This window comes from Lissotriton helveticus, chromosome 3_1 (genome assembly GCF_964261635.1).
Source record: "Lissotriton helveticus chromosome 3_1, aLisHel1.1, whole genome shotgun sequence".
In the NCBI taxonomy this organism is placed as follows: domain Eukaryota; kingdom Metazoa; phylum Chordata; class Amphibia; order Caudata; family Salamandridae; genus Lissotriton; species Lissotriton helveticus.
Window position 1 is genome coordinate 329,774,167 of NC_136061.1, and position 17,850 is coordinate 329,792,016.

Below are 17,850 nucleotides of genomic sequence, written 5' to 3' on the forward strand. Positions count from 1 at the left end.
TTATAGTCAGAGCTGTACCCATAAACCTCTGAAATAGTTGCCCTTAATATAAAACGAATGCGACCAGGAGGGGCCCCTGGCCCAAATGGGCTACCAACTAAGGTATACAAAGCCTCGACTTATAAGTGGGCAGCGCTTCTGGATCCTCTATTCGAGACATGTAGAATGGGTGGTTCCATTCCTGATTCGTGGCGTGGCATTCTCCTCGTCCCTATCCACAAAAAAAATCTGCGATCTAATCCTGATAACTACCGGATGATTGCACTCCTCGATGTTGATGGAAAGGCCTATGCAAGCGTCTTACTACAAGAACTGACCAGCTGGGTGGAAGATCGCAAATAAATACCTTACACACAAACTGGCTTTCAAAAGGGCTGCCACATTGAGGACAATCTGATTTGCTTAGCCCATATGATTGAGGTTACACTTGCAACAAAAGGAAAATCGCTGTTTCTGGGATTTATCGATTTCCAAAAGGCATTTGACAGCGTTGATCGTCCCAAGCTCATGGAGAAATTGTTCAAATATGGCATTCCCCCGACCTTATTGCTCTGTATTCTGATACTTGGGTCAAAATAAAAGTCTCCGTTAGTTGGTCTACAACCACTAAAATCACGACCAACAAAGGCCTAAAGCAGGGATGTATTTTGGCTCCATTACTTTTTAATTTGTATCTTTCATATCTACCAGAGTGGCTGGCCCGCTCTCATGCTTTCCCTCCAAGAATCGCATCTGTTAAAATCCAGTCAATGCAATATGCAGACGACACGATCCTACTTGATCAAACACAGGTGGGCCTTCAACAACTCTTCTCTTCTCTTCAATGTCAGAATATTGTGAAATCAATGCATTGAAGATCAATATCTCCAAAACTAAGGTGATGATAGTCTCGAGAAGCCGTGCGAGACAGCGTCCCTGGTACATCTCTGGGAGATCCATTGAGGTAGTCACAACTTATAAATATTTTGGAGTCTGGCTAGACCACAGAGGAAGTTCTGGTCCACAAATAGAGGCAATGCAAAGTGTGGCTCGTAGCCTGGAGGGGGCCTTGCTACGAATTAAGAATGCTCTTCACTCTCTTGACCTCACTCCACTAATCAAAGTGATAGATGCCAAATTATTAACAACAATAGCCTTCGGCGCCACTACTTTTAAAGATAAAATGTTCACTTGGTTGGACAGAATGCAATCAGTTTGTTTTCATAGAGTGTTTCACCTACCCAATTCGACCTCTCATGCCCAAATCCGCATTGAGTTCCGCTTGTTTTCTCAAAACTGGATCAAGAAAGCAAGATTCATTTCCTATTGTGCAAAAACAAATAGAGCCCAAGCCTCCACACTAAAGAGTTGCATTTTGTCATTGTTACATAATGCCACCACTTCTTGGAATACATTTTTAACATTTTGTTTGGGCGCTTTAGAAGCCCATGATTTGTGGTTAAGCTTGCTACCCATAGGGATTCTCACCAAAGCCGTGACCAAACAAGCAAAAATACTATCAATGGAACACGATGAAATATCCGTGAAAAAGCTATCCCATGGTAGCTGGGCGTTAAAACTCTACGACCTAAAAACCCTTCCACACTACATGTCATCTTCCATGAGCCCTTTAGTGAAACATCAGTTAATGAGACTACGTTTTGGGCTAATCCCTCTTGTGGGGTACAACTATGGAAGGAAGTACAAAGCAGGCATCTCCTCTCAGTGTCGTTATTGCAACAATGGGGAAGAAAACGTAATCCATGTTCTTTGTATCCCATCTGGAGAATTCTCAATGTGCGTACCTGCCATGAAGCACTAGAGGAATGCATGAAGGGGGATTCAGCACAAATGGCCACCCGCTTTGTGGAATTCATGACTAAGATTAATCTAATGCTACCCGCAGATACCCCCCGTGATACTTCACTAAGTTAGACATGAACTGGCATCTCTTTCTCTTTTAAATTGAGCACTGAAAGTTTATTTTTATCTTCTAATTTTGTATGAATTGCAATAATTTTAATCTTCTATTTTTGTATGAATTGCAATGATTTTAATTAGTTGTGCAAATAAATATATCTATCTATCCTCTGAAATAATTGCTGGATAGGTAAATGGTTGGGTGGCTGTCTAGAGTTTTGTTTCAAATTAATATTTAAAATTTTAATATGTTCTAGACTCATTCTCCTAGTCGCAATCTAGCCTTTTGTGGCCCCCAGATGTATTGTAATATTATAACAGAAAATTTAATAAACAGTTATTTACACAAATAAACTTACCTCTGGTCTAAAAGCCACTCCTACCACACTCGGTGAATCCTCTTTGTTAGTCCTAACAGTCCTAGGGTGGTCTTTCCCCAAAATTCTGCCTGCCTTCCTTTTTTGTTTCTGGCCTTCTTTTTGCTGGCTTTAGGACTTTACCACTGATGACCAGTGCAAAAGTGCTTGTGTTCTCTCCCCTAAACATGGAAATATTGGCTTACCCCAATTGCCATATTTAATTTGCTTATAAGTCCCTAGTAAAGTGCACTACATGTGCCTAGGGCCTTTAAATAAAATGCGACTAGTCGGCCTACAGCACTCATTGTGCCACTCACTTAAGTAGCACTCCAACCATGGCTTAGGCCTGTCATTGCACAGTCTGTATGTGCAGTTTACACTGTCACTTCGACCTGCCAAATAAACCTCTTGCTAGACCTAACACTAGACCTAAAACTTCCATTTTAATATCTATAAGTCACCCCCCTGGCAGGCCCTGTCTAACTCACTGGTCAGGGTGCAATTAGTGGTGGGTTCTCCGTTGAGGCGGAGGAGCCTCACCCCACTGCTATTTAAGCAGTGCGCAAAAGAAAAAGAAAATGATAAAAACAGGACAATATTATCATTTTATTTTTCTATGCAGCACTTGGAGCCAGGTAGGGGCAGGGCTGGGTTCTATGACGCCAAGCAGAGTGAGGAGTGGTTTGCATTCCTCTAAGTTCATATGACAGTTTGGCTGGCCCTCTGTGACCGACCAATCGCCATGGGCACTCAGCTCATTTTCTATTGGGCTGTGTTGCACAGGCCCATGGAGCAGTCGTGGTCTGTGCAGGTAACAGCGGTGGGGTCGTGGGGCCGCTATGGGGGAAAGGGGGGGGGGGATTTCAAAGGACGATGCAGAGGGATAGTTAAATAAATAATTAATTCTCCCTCAGCATCGTCCCTCGAAATCTCCCCCCCCCCCCCCCCAGGGGCCCTTTGCCCCACCTCTGTTACCTGCATGGACCGCAGCTGCCATGTAGAACATGCCCAGTCTCCCCAGACAATGCCTGATTATCCAAACAAGATGCAATCAGAGTGACTGGCTTGGAGAGCCCAGAAGCCTGAGTGCTTCCGCTGCTGTAGCAGACCTGAAGAGAATTTTTAACCAATTTGCAACCCAACCCCCTACCACCCACCGTCCAAGGCTTTCGCCACTGGGTGCAATATATTTAATAGGCAGGACATCTACTTTCAAGTTTTACATGCCTTGGTAGTAAAAAATTCCCAGTTTCATTTGCCACTACTGCAAGGTCTATCTCTCTGATAGGATAATATTGAGATTACCTAACTGCATCTTTTATGTGTGGTTCTTAATTGTGAAAAGATGGACTTGTCAAGATTGGTGTCACTGAACTCACAATTAAACATCAGAAATTATGGTGAAGTTGGATTGTAAATTACAGTTTGCCAAATGGCACTTTTAGAAAGTTGGCATTAACTTACTTTTTTTTTTAAATACTTTATTTTGAGTGTGATGCAAAAACATACATTGGAGTATATCAGTACATGGCTCCTCCTTGAGTCGAGGGCCCGGACGTTAACTAACAGGACACAGCCATTCAGCCCACATCCCGGGGGCCGGGCGGCAGTACGGTACCAGAAACATGGACTCCGTAGTCATGATAAGACAATAAACATGCCGCTTATACGGCCAGGTGAAAGTACATCATCACTTAAGGTAAAGACGTATCCGCTCCCCTCCCTTGCTTCAGTGCTATCTGGAGAGTCTCCTCATCCGCTCTACCCCGCCAAAAGGCTCAGTTCCCAATTCGCTGTGCCGGCGAACCAACGTGCAGCTGGTTGAAGCTGTGCCGCGTAATAGTACAGGTCGAATCTCGGAGCCTCCAGACCTCCCTGCTCCCGACTCCGGACGACAGTGCGCAAAGCAACTCGACTGCGCTTGCCTGCCCAGAGTAGCGACGTAAGTAATGAATCAAGCGTGCGGAACAGACCCGGCGGGATCGGGCAAAGTGAATTCTGTAGGACGTATAACAGTCGCGGGAGCATCACCATTTTAGCCACCGCCAATCGTCCCATGAGGGAAAGCGGAAGTGTGTTCCAGAACGAGACCGACTGCTGAAGGGAGCGCACCACGCGCCCAGCATTGCGGGCCAGCAACTGGTCGTCCGACGATGCCACCTGGATTCCCAAATACTGGAAGGCATCTAGTTCCCATCGCAATCCCAGGTGTGGGAGGTTCGCCCGCTGGTCGGGACCAAAACCCGCCAAGGGGAAAATGAGGGACTTGCCAGGATTAATCCGCAGACCCGAGGCCGCGCCGAAACTATCCAATAGCCGTAGTAAAAGCGGCAGCGACTCGCTCGGGGACGTTAAATAAAACAAAGCATCATCTGCGTACAGGGAGACCACATTGACGGTGTCCCCCACTCTGATACCCCACTGCGCCATTTCCATCCTCACGAGGACCGCCAAAGGCTCAATTGCCAAGGCAAAGAGCAGCGGCGAGAGGGGGCACCCCTGCCGCGTGCCCCTGCCCAGTGGCCAGTCCTCCGATTGCGCCGCGCCGAGTCTAACCCTAGCTCGAGGTTTTCCCATAAAGGATCCGGATCCAGTTACAGAAGATGGGGCCCAGACCCACCAGATAGAGCACTTCCAGTAGATACCCCCAATTTACTGTGTTGAATCTATGGACACCAGGACCTGGGGGTCCTGTCTATCCCGTACTTCATGGAGAATATGGTTCAGGCGTCTGAGGTTCATCGCAGTGTTGCGGCCCGGAATGAATCCGCACTGATCCTGATGCACCAGATGCACCATGTGTGGTGCCAGGCGATTGGCCAACACTTTCGTGAGGATTTTAGCATCCGTATTGATGAGAGTAATGGGCCGATACGCTGCAGGGTCGCAGCTGTCGCCTCCAGGCTTGAGAATCATGCACACCTCCCCCTGATTCATAGTAGGCGGGAGGGTGGCACACTCCAGTGCCTCCCCATAAACCTGCAGGAGCCGGGGGGCCAAGGCCTCCCCAAACGCCTGATAAAATTTCGGCGGAAACCCATCCCCCCCAGGGGCCTTGGCCCGCGGTAGACTGGCCAACGCGACCTTGATCTCATGGAGCGACAGGGTCACCTCCAACTCCTCCGCTGCTTCCTCCGATAAAGTCTGGAGGGGCAATCCCCGAAGGTAAGCCTGAGAAGCGGACTCCGTCACCGAGGAGTCCGCAGCATAAACCACTTGCAGGTGGACCTGTAGGACCCCCAGAATACCCGCCTCCGAGTGCACCAGGTCCCCCGCAAGGTTGCGCAGAGCAGCTATCCGTTCCGGAGCGAATTCCCTCCTAAGGATCCAGGCCAGCAATCTCGCGGCTTTGTCCCCTTCGCGATGGAGGCACTGACGATACTGACCCAGAGTGTACCTATCTAGCCTGGTCAGTATGTCCTGGACCTCCTCCCTGGCCGACCTCTCCGACTAAATCCGAGTCGTCGGGGTCTGAAATAGTCTGGCAGCTTCGCAGGCGATCCTCCGCTTTACACAGATCACGGATCAACTGCTTCCGCACACCATAGGACAGGCCCATACACGCGCCGCGCACCACCGCTTTCATGGCATCCCATTTGACCGCATAGGACAAGTCAGCTTCACCCCAGTTCAAATCCAAATAGTCAGTAAGAGCTGTCTCCACATGGGCTTTCCCTACTTGGTCCTGTAATAGGTCCACCGGCATCCTCCAGGTCCGAGGACGGGAGGGCTGGGCGGGCCACTGGGCCACGCATGTCACTGGGGAGTGGTCCGACAAGAAGCGGGCCTGGTGGGTGACCGTCAAGGAGAGGGATACATCAATATTCGCAGCGAGGACCCTGTCCAGTCTACTATGCGTATTATGTGTCGGAGTGTAACAGGCATACAATTTTTGTAGGGGATGGCGCTGTCGCCACACGTCGACAACCCCTAGGTTAGACATCACTTCCCTGAGTTTCGCCGTCATGCGCGGTTTTGTGCCAGTACGGGGGGGATGCCTGTTCAGATCCGAGTCTAACACGCAATTAAAGTCTCCAAACCAGAGGAGGGGGGCATCGAGCTCCAAAATCAGGACATCCTGAAGTCGGGAGAAGAAGTCAGGATCATCGACATTGGGCGCATACGAATTTAAGATCGAGAAATCCCTTCCATCAAGCTTCACCCGCAGTAGCAGGTACCCACCCTCTATGTCAGCCTCCAAGTGGCATTAACTTACTTTAGACATTTGGTGCATGCTGCCTGTCTCTGTTCAGACTGGGTTTAGTGACAGCTGGGCTTTGTGTATTCCCTCTAGTCAGCCACACACAAAGGGAGCTTATGTGTGTCTTGATGGGATGGGAGGGAGGAGCTGAACAGTCTCACACTTATACCTGAATAGCCGGTGCCCAGTCCACACACAAAGGGCTGCATACCCCATTAATATGAGTCTGGAGCCAGAGCAGGAAGGGAAGACCTCTATGCACTTCAAAGCTTTCTTTGAAGTCTCCTGCTGGAGTATAAGTAGTGGACCCCTGCCGACAATACTTTTGAATACTTTTGGACCTGTGACCATTCTGCCAGGAAGAAGAACTGCTGTGCTGCTGGAAGGACTGCCACTCTGCTGGACTCCTACTTTGCTGGACTCTTGCCTTGCTGAGCTGTCCAGCTGCCTGCTGTTCTCCTGCCTGTATGAGGACTGGACCTACATCGCTTGAACCCAGAGTGACTGAGAGGGCTTGCTGGCTTGCCTCGTGCTACAGCATCTAGACTTTGCTTACTGTAAATCTTGCCCTGTCAAGTGGTGCCAACCCAGTACTAGGCCATTGGAAGTGGGTATAAACTGCTTCTTCAACCAGAACCCAGCAAAACCAAAGGAGATGATGGACGGAGTGTTGAACATTGCAAGCACTCACCCCAGTCAACTGATCTGGGTTTAATCCCTCATCATTCTTTAGCCCACTCCGGCACCCCAGTTCAGACATGGCCATGTGCAAATCAGTCTGACCCTGTGCCTCATGGGAACAGTCCAGCCCGAACTGCCAAGCCATGTCTTCCCGGGACCAGAAACAAGCATTCTCGGACCGGTTTCTGGTTAATCAGCCGTCATCAGCCAGGCTAGCTTGAATCCAGTGGCAAGGTGAACAAGGGAACCATGTCTGGGCATACCCTGCCAACTTAGAGCAAACAAAGCAAAACCAAAGGGGATGATGGACGGAGTGTTGAACATTGAAAGCGCTCACACCAGTCAACTGATCTGGGTTTAATCCATCATCATTCTTTAGCCCACTCCGGCACCCCAGTTCAGACATGGCCATATGCAAATCAGTCTGACCCTGTGCCTTATGGGAACAGTCTAGCCCGAATTGCCAAGCCATATCTTCCCTGGACCAGAAACAAGCATCCTGGGACAGGTTTCTGGCTAATCAGCCGTCATCAGCCAGGCTAGCTTGAATCCAGTGGCAAAGTGAGCAAGGGACCCACGCCTGGGCATACTCTGCCAACTTAAGGCGAACAAAGCAAAACCAAAGGGGATGATGGACGGAGTGTTGAACATTGCAAGCACTCACCCCAGTCAACTGACTGGGGTTTAATCCATCATCCAGTGGAGAAGTGTGGCTCACTGGTTAGAGCAGGCAGACCCTGGAGCAGAGGTCAGACCAGGGACCAGGGTTCAATACCCGACGCGGCAGGGTCTTGAGCTCAAATGTCCACTGACTCGATAATTCTCGCTTCGGTGCCTGCCCTAATCATGGGTTCACACTCTGCAACTCTGGGCATTAAGCTTGCTTAATCTCCACAACGGCCCCCCTGCGGCGGGATGCCTGGCTTTCACCTTGGGGATGCCCTGTAGGGGCTATCTCACAGGGAAAAAAGCTAGGACGGGTTCCCAAGGCAAGCGGCGAGATGCCTCCCGGTGATTCGAGCGCTATATAAGAACATACAAAAAAAATAAAAATCATCATCTCAAATCAATGCATTGGCCAAGGATGTCAATATGCAAATATCCATGTTTTTGAAATTCTTCCTCTTCTGCAGACCTCTCATTGGATTGACCTAACAATGCCTTGTCCTGTGTTGACTAGACAATTGCAATGCCATTTGCAAAGAAACTTATTCACAGACTTTAAAATGCCAACATCAAGCCAACACTGAAGGGTTTCTCCCGTCCTTTCGTTTTCTACAGTTCATCAGCCCGGGGTGTAAAACTCTTAGCTGATCCAATAATTCAGTGTTATCCCTGAAACTAAAAAAAGGTGTGGGCACATTTTTGCATAAATTAACTGGTAGACAACACTTTTGCAAATACTTAAGAGAAATATTTAGCATTTCATTACATGAATATTTATATTTTACACGCAAAGGCTGCCCTCTATCCTCTTCTCCTCTACTGGCTCGAGCTTAACACCTCAGTACTAAAACACCCTGGTGTTGAAAATCTACCATACATTCAGCTACACCAAACTGACGGGCATATATTAAAAAAATACACGCAAGCAGCGTAGAGCAGCACCCAAAGAGGCTGCGCTGTATTGTATGACAGGGAGGGACCAGGAGTGCGCCATAGCTTCTGAGAAATGTCTTGCTCCTCCCCTCTCCCTAGCGCTGTTGCTGATTTCAGCTGCCGACCACCATGCACACATTAGCACCATAGAACTAGGGTGTGTGGGTGTGATTAGCATAGGTTTTGTAAAGGCAGGGGTAACATTCCTGTACAAAATACTATGCTTAGACTAGTTTAAAAGCTTTCCCCCCTTTGTATGTCTGCTGCTCAGTGCAGCATGCATGCAAAGTAGGAAAAGAAAGGAGAAATAAGAACATTTCTCCTGTTAGCACCTCCTTTCAAGTGGAGTTAGCTTTTGGCTCTAAACCCTGTCTACAATTCTTTGTAGGTAGGGCTTTGCATCAAAAGGCATGAGTGGTTGCATGGGAATGCTCATGTAACATCCCCTTGACACTAAGTGATGCAAGGCAGTGCTTTGCGCTACTTTTAGGGTACTTTCCAGCACAAAACAGGTTTAGTGCTGGAAAGTAAATTCCCAAAAAAACACATTTACTGGTTAGCGTCCAGTACTGGTTAGCGTCGATTTTGTGAAGCTAACTGAGCGCTAAATGTTTGAAAATCTACCCTGAATGTCTTGAAAGACAACAAAGGAAAAAGCTTTCCTAACCTTGAACATGACCACAAATAAATTGAAAGGGTGTCTTTATTATTTATTTACCTATCATTTCATTTAAGTACTGCATTTATTAATTGGTGATTGCCACCAAACGATGTCAGTATTGATCTCTGGCCAACGTTATAATGCCAGCTTTTTGCATGTGCATTCTCTGATATAATCTTTATGCGAGTACTGCTGACCCCGACAGGTAGTCTGACAGCCAAGGCTTAGGTAAGAGGTGGCATTCACCAACGTTGGTGGAGGCGCCTCTTAACCTAACCTGGCAGAGAACCAACCACCAGCCCTACATAGAGTGCTCTGCCAGTGTGGCAGATCGTTTTCAGTGATAAGCAGGTGCTAAAAATAAACACCAGAAGCCTGGCACTAAACAGTGAGGCCTTCCGATGGTCACTTTGCGGTACCACTTGACCTATTATTGTACGACTATAGAGAAATTGTTCTATTTAATGTATTTTTATGAAAAGATGCAGTTGAATACTCGGAGTGTTGCAAGCACATTTTGGTGCAGGTGGTATTATATCTCTAGAGAGGGGTCAGTCGGGTATTTGAGACTGAAAAAGGCGTCAACATGGCCATTTCTGCTCAGCCAAGCATCAGAGGTCAAAAGATGAGGCTCTCTCTGCACTCTAATTTCAAGGACTTTCATCTGCACGTGGCTTTCAGCTGTCAAGGGAGCTCAATCAGCCGATCGACATGGGATGGAGAGCCCATCGATGTTAACATCAGCCTCTCAGTATGGACGATAATGGTCAGCAGGATGGGGGAACACACGCCAAAGATGTAATGCATCACCCAGCCCCGACTGGCGCCTGGAAATGTTACTGGAAATATAAACGAGGTTTGAGCATCTCTGGCCAGTGATGGAGCAGGGTTTTCGCGAAAATAAAACCTGCTTGGATAGAACCCTCAGTAACATCTACTAACCATGTGCAGCAAAAATATACAGAAAAAGACCTAATATGAGGAAAAATGCTACTGCGCAAGTGCATACTAAAACATTAAGAGTAGTCCGCAATGCTTTTTGAATAATGAAAAATAAAGGGACTAATGCTGCTTTTGTGCAGTAACGTCTGCCAGGAAAAGGTAATAACTAATATGGGTTGCGCAGGGATTAATGTAGCATTGGGTTGATGCGTAGAGAAAAAGCATTCAAAGTAAATAATAATATCTGTGTTTGTTTTTCCTAGAAGCATGATTTCATATTTTGCATGGCAAATAATGGGTGAAAGTGCTGTCGGAATTAAATGCGTTTAAAAGATGAGAACTCCAGAGCAAAGAGGAAGGTGGAACATTATTCTGTCCTTCAAGTCCTGAGTTCCTGCCAAAACCAGTTTGAAAGAACAATGCAACAGATAAAGGGAAGCTTTCTCTGCAGAGAGGCGCTCAGCGAGAAAAATATACAAAGATGTAACATTTGCCAGAGAAGAGGAAGAGAAGAATGACGAAGTCATGAAATTCGTATTTCTTGGGTGGAAGTTTATGTCATTTGACCAAATAAACAATAACACCTCTAGTAAGATGGACATGCTGAGAAGGGTGTGACTTTACACCCCTCCCTTAGCCAATCAAATGTGAGGGTATAATTGAGGAGCCTGGTGGGAGGGGATAGGAGTCTGACTCGTGAGACTGTTGGGAGAGCGTCATTGTCGTCGGTTTTGCTGTTTTTGCGTCCTGTTTTCTGATTCCTGACCTAGTCTTTGCCTCTTCAAATCTTCTTGAGGGGCCCTTCTGCTCTCATGGCCAGGTAGTAGATTTCCTATTTCTATTTGGGTATAGACTGAAATCTGAATTTGCATAATTATTTGCAAACTAATTTTGTCTTTGAATCGTTTGTCTCTTTGCCTATCTACTCCTTTATGCATTATCATTGATATGAATTTGTAATTTTCTCTTCTGATATTGTTTGCCTTGTGACGATCTATGATTCATGCTGTATGATGGTACCAAGAGCATTATTTCACATTATTTAGATAAATATTTTAAATGAACAAATGAGTCTGTCATTAATAGGAGTCATTTATTAAGAGTTTTAACTTGCCAAATATAATCAACTATATAAAGATTGCATCGCCAATTTTGGTATATTAGGGATGAGAGTAGAAAGTTTGTGGTGTTTGGTAATATTGATTTATTATAGAATTACACTAACCCAGCGTGAAGGGACTTTGATGGGTAATGGAAATTGGGCCTTGTCTTCAGAAACATTTATAGTCCTGAATCGCTAGATCAGTTTTGGTAGCAGAAATTGATGGTTATATTGGTTAATTTTGGCAAATTAATGATTGATTTATTGATTTAAAGATTTTGATTACTAATATGAAAAGTTAGTGTCTTTGTTTTATTAGTTTGCAAGTACGGGTACGGAGTTGCCTAAGATCCTGGAATGCTAATTTAAGCAGTTGTGGTACAGTCATAGTGTGGAGAAATATCACACTGGAAGTTCGTTGTCTGTTGTTGTAATATCGAACAGTGAAATCCTGTTGATGTTATTTAGGGATTTACTCTGTTGTAAGGAGAGTGTATAACATAGTGGAAAGTCCGCTTCCGAAACTCTGGCCTTATCCCCAAAGGAGTACCAAGAACTCTTTTATTAAACAGTCCTCTTCGAAACTTTTGTCTTAATCCCAAGAAGAGTACCCAGACCTCTTATCACTTGTTTGGGAGTAGAGTGACACTGGTCTTTATTTTACTGGAAGTAAAAGGAATCTATTGGAATAATTGAACTATCGCTTTATTAGTGGAGCAGGCAATGGCGCTGTTTTGCGTAGTTTCTAATAAGAATCTAGTTAGAAAAATCTTGTTATATTTTGTCGTAAGGGAGGGTCAGTTGTAGGAGTTATGCTGACGTTACAAAAAGCTGCGCTGGCATTGGTCGGAATAGCGGGTGTGTATTATGCTGTGATTGGTTGGTTGGTGTGAGCCGTGCTGGTATTGAACAAGCATGAGCCCACAGAGTGAGTGGAATAACTGAAGGATTTCCTTAATTTTCTGAAATAGTAAAAAGAAAAGAGAGTGTTGAAAATGAACTTTATTCAAGCGATTCAGGATTTATTTAAGAGGGACAAACCGATTGTGATTAGAGAGGTAATTCATGTACCTCCTTCAAGATCGCCTGCTTCTTTTATGATGTTAGAGCGTGGATATCATACGTGTACATGGTTGGAGAACTGGGTAAGATATACAGAAGATGATGGAGTGTTAGCTTTCCCAGGGAATGGTATATTTAATGTGAAAAATTTGGAGAATCTGAGGAGAAGAATTAATTCTTTCAAACCAAATCCTAGACCTATGCAGTATGAAGCGCTTGAGGAATGGGAGCACGTAGGGTACAGAAGGAAGAGAGACAGGAATAGATTGAAATATAAGAATACGATGAGATGGTTTCAGAGGCTAAGTGGGATGGAGGAGAGATGTAATTCTAGATGAACTATATCCAGTAATGGTTGCTGAGGATCATGCTGGGGGAAAATGTAAGGAGAAAAAGAAAAATATAGAAACCTTAAAATTAGATATGGATCCAAATGAAATTGATGATGAGTTATTAGAAGAGATGTTACTGAAAAGATCTCCACCATATCAGGAGAATCTGGATAGGGTTACTGCAAGTGCACCATTTATTGAAAAAGAAGCTTCCCAAATCCCAGAGGGTTCACAGGTTACCCGAATAGCACAGGAAAAAGAGATAGAGATGCTTAATGGAGCAAAGGACGAAATGACTCAGAAAATTAATCAGATGAGTTTAAATGTAGAAGTGTTGTCAGTTCCAGTTACGATTGGTCCTATAGTTCCATTGTATAGTGAGGGTCAAAATATTACAGGAGTACATGCATTGACAGTACCAGTGAAAGGTGATAGGAATGTTAGTGGGCCAGAGTCAAATTAGGCAAGTACGTCAATAACTGATCTTCCAGTAAATGGAAATCTGACTGAACCGACAAAAAGAAGCTTTCAGATAGATCCTAGAAAACTATTACCGAATGTGAGAGAAACAACTTCAATATCAGGGCGTTCTAGTTCAGTGGGACCTTCACTGGAAGAATTGGATAAATGTATAAGAGGAATGGTGTCTAATAAGTCTAAACCAAGTATGGGTTTAGGGAAATTGAAAATAGATTTGGAAGAAATGATTATTGATACAATTAGTCCAGAGAGTCTAAGAAAATATCAGGATGAAAAGTTGGTATTCATGTGTTAGCATATTAAATTGAATTTCGTAAAGTTTGCATGAGAAGTTGGCAGAAGCTGCACAAGAATATGGTGTGGAGATAGAGAAGTCAAAAGCTTTGCAGAAAACATATAGATTGGATTTTAGTGTCAAATACTTAGAGAGTTTGAATGCTTCTGGAAAATGATTGCAAATAAAGGAGTTGATAAATACCTTGAAAAGATGAGGTGATATAGAACGATGAAAAGGTAGATGGACAAGAAAGAAAGAAGCGCTTGTGAATAAAGGGGTGACTGCTTTTCCTTTACTTCCATTTAAAGAGATAGAGTCTGCTGAAATTATATATCCAATGAGAGAGGTTCCGTGTGGTGGATATGTTCGTATCCCTTGGTCAAGACAGAATATATTGTATTTTACGAATGAGTTCCCCAGATTGAGAGAAAATCCTGTCGAATGGTACATTTGGATGGTCTATTTGATATTGTGGTTCCAGCTGATTTATGGACTGAATGCAAAATTGCAGTTTATTGGCCAAATTTCAATTTCAATTTCAAAGATGCTTTATTCGGTTTGTAAAATAACACAACCATATAGCAACAGACATAAAATTTTACACATTTTGAAACAGCTATAAAGAAGAGAAATAGCAAATAACGGGATTGCGCTTAAAATAAAGACATTTAGCAACAATAATAGTGCAAAATCATAAGGTCATCTAGAAAAATACATTTGGCTGTAGTATTGATAATTATACGACCATTGATAATGTGCAAATATGCAGTTAAAGTGCTAAGTATCATCTCTGTATAAATACAGATTGATAATTTCTAAAAGGAATTCTGCAACATACTTACCAAAGTGCAATATGCATATAACAGCGTATAATCAGGCTATTCACAAGGAATAACTATGACAAAAGTGCAGGTGCTGGATCGTTCCAATAGTGGATATTATTCCATAGCAGCATGTACTCAAACATATGTGTGCAAATTAGCATGATAATACATGATATCAACAACATCCTGTTATAAAGTGCATAATACATTTAGCAGCTTGCGAAATTCATGTAATAATTGATTTTCTAGCAGAAATACATTTTAAAATATAACTAGCCACATAAAAACATACATCTGGGAACTCTAGATTAAACACTAATTTCATTGCTGTTTGTAAATGATGCGTATCATATTTTAAAAAGATGGGTTTCAAATAATATTTCCTAAAAGACGTATAAAAAGTGCAAAATAGCATAAAGTGACATACGCTCTGTTTTGATTTGCCATCACATGGGCACAGGCACGTTCCAGGTTGTTTAGGCACAGGGAAGGCCACGAGATGATGCACAATTCCTAAACGGAGATGGGTTAACACAAATCGATGGGAAGGAATACTAACTGTTACAAGATAAAATTGGAAACCTACATTAATGTTATATTGTTGGAAGAGATTGAATGTACTTTGATTCTTATATTTTTCCACTCTAATCTCTGCTGAATATTTCAAAAAAGAGGCCTTCAGCTCCCGTTTTGGTAGAATAGGATCCATTTTAAAATCTTTAAAAATGTCCAGACCATACAATGTTTTATACCAATGATGTATATGGTTCAGCCAAGGAATTTTTGATCGATGGTCAAGATTAATACAATCAGTTATTAGATCCTGTGTAAACTTTGTCTCCTCCTTTGCCCATATTGAACGCCATAATGACAGAGGACGAAGCACAATTAAATCTGTGACATAATACAGGTCTAATTCCTTGTGTAATAACTCAGTTGAAGCCGTAGCTGGGGCACTGATTAGTCTTTTTAAAAACACATTTTCCTTCCCCTGAACAGTTTTGGCACTCTGTGCATCATACCCCAAACTCCAGCCCCATATATGGCTGACGAAATGCATCTGGCGTTAAAAAGGGTCAACATGTCAGGAATTCTGCGATCCCCTAGTTTCGCAGCAAATCTGAAAATACTGTTAGTATTCCTGGCCATTTTAAAAAGAACACTTTTTTGTTCATTAATTCATTTCCCGTCTCCTGAGAAGGTAATACCTAGATAACAGAAACTATTAACACTTTCTAATTTCCCCCCTTCTAAGAAAAAAGACTTGTGTTTTCTTTGTTTCTTACCACACACCATGGTAACTGTCTTCCCTTTATTAATTTTCAATCCCCTGTTTTCTATAAATACGTGGAATTGATTAATTAGGTGTTGCAGTCCGTTATGAGTCCTGGAGAGGAGGACCGCGTCATCCGCGTATAAAAGGATTGGGATAGGGTTACCTTTTATAGTTGGTGCGTCTGCATTGGTCATTCTTAAAGTTGTATCAACGTAGTTAATAAATAAGGAAAATAATAAGGGGGCGAGTACGCATCCTTGACGGATGCCTCTCTTGACATCAAAAAAAGGGGTGCATTCACCATCTGTTCCAAACCTTACTTTGCTTGATAGATTATTGTACAAGCGGGCGAGCAGATGGATAATTTCGGTAGGGGCGCCCATTGCCAGTAATGTGGGCCAGAGCAATGCGTGTTCCACCAGATCGAACGCGGAACTCAAGTCGGCAAAGCATAGGTAAAGATTACCAGGTTTAGCTTTTGTATACTTGCCGACTATGAGTTCCAGGTTCACGCACTGCTCCATTGTTCCTATTCCCCTACGAAACCCATACTGCACAGGCGACAAGATGTTATTCTCCTCGGTCCAGGCTTCCAGTCTCACTAATAGGACTCGACTAAGGATTTTAACTGTCGAGTCCAGAAGCGAGATTGGCCGATAATTCCTAGCCTCTGATCTGGAACCTTTTTTGTAAAGGGGTATAATGATTGATTGGCCCCATGTCGCTGGTAAATTACCTTCCACCGCTGCATTAAAATAGCGAGTCAGGATTGGGGCCCATAATAATATCTCATGTTTATAGAAGTCCATGGGTACCCCATCGGGCCCAGGTGCTTTTCCCCCCTTACTATTTCTAATTGCATCTTTCACTTCATTTAATGTTAAAAACAACTGCATTTTCTTCCATTTAAAACATAAAATAGACCCATCTGGATTAAAATCAGATTTAAAAATCTCAGAAAAGTGTGCAATCCATGCTAGACAACTAACGTGGGAACTGACCTCTGGGATATTTTCAATCTTTAGAAATGGGCCATTTATAGTATCCCAGAACAATTTATGATTTTTTGTTGTAACAGCCATATCAAGTTTGTTCCAGGCATCGTTCTGTAGCTCCCTTTTCCTAGTTGACAAGGCCATTTTGTAATTAATACGTTCTTCTCTAACTATTTCTTTATCTCTGGGTTTAACATCAAGTACACTTTTCAACCTTTTCAAAGTCTCAGCACAATGTTTGTCAAACCAGACAGTTTTTTTTCTTTTAATCCTACTATTTCTTCTTAACAAGGTATTTTCAACTGTGCATGAAATTTTCATAAAATTAGAGAGAACGGCTGTTGCTATCACATTAGGTGCAAGACAATATTCAACCTCTCTAGTGCATTTACAAATAACATCCTTCATTAACTTGTCAGGGTCAATTTTAGCCCATTTGATTCTCATACCATTTGGTCTCACAGCGGAAATCCCATGGACAGATCTACCGTGTACAACAGTTTTTGGGCCCCAGCCCATTAGCTCCACTGAAATGCTGTTGTGATCACTCACAGGCTGCTCTGTTACCCAAACATTAGAAAAAATCGAACCACTAGACAGTAAAATATGATCGATATTAGAATGGGCATCTCTCCCCCTAAATGTTGGGCACATTTCATTATTTTTGTTTTTTGTGCATTCAAGTAGTTCCAGATTGAATTTTGCTATTGAGTTGTTCAATACGCTGCCATAATTACTGTGTGGGAAATGATTAACGTAAACGCTATCACCCCCTGCATAATCCTCGTGGTGACCACAAATTCCCTTCCGGGCATGTCTACAGGCTTGAATGTTAAAGTCGCCTGTCCACAGTATTACAAAGTTATTCTTGGTGAGAGTAATTGCAGCTTCGATAGCACATTCCACCTCGGGGACGATCTTATCTCGTTTAGAGCCCACAATATTATTATAAAAATTTACAATAATTAAGTCCCTGCCTTGACTATGTATTAATCGCAATACTGATGCATGCTGGCAAACTACAGTGTGCCCCCCAGCAATAAATTCCCGATAGTTTAGTTGAAACCAAAGTCAGTAGGCCACCCTTTGCTCTGCCAGCCTTGGAAGTTACTGCTGCCACACTATAGGAGATATAGCCTTCAACTTCTATTAGTTCTGTA

At 43.6% G+C, this 17,850-nt stretch overlaps 1 protein-coding gene across 1 annotated transcript in view; it reads right to left on the minus strand.

The window, feature by feature from the left end:
• The window catches only part of TRPV1 (transient receptor potential cation channel subfamily V member 1), a 544,023-nt gene that overhangs the window by 90,530 nt on the left and 435,643 nt on the right, over nt 1–17,850 (minus strand). The gene's annotated exons all lie outside the window — the stretch shown is intronic.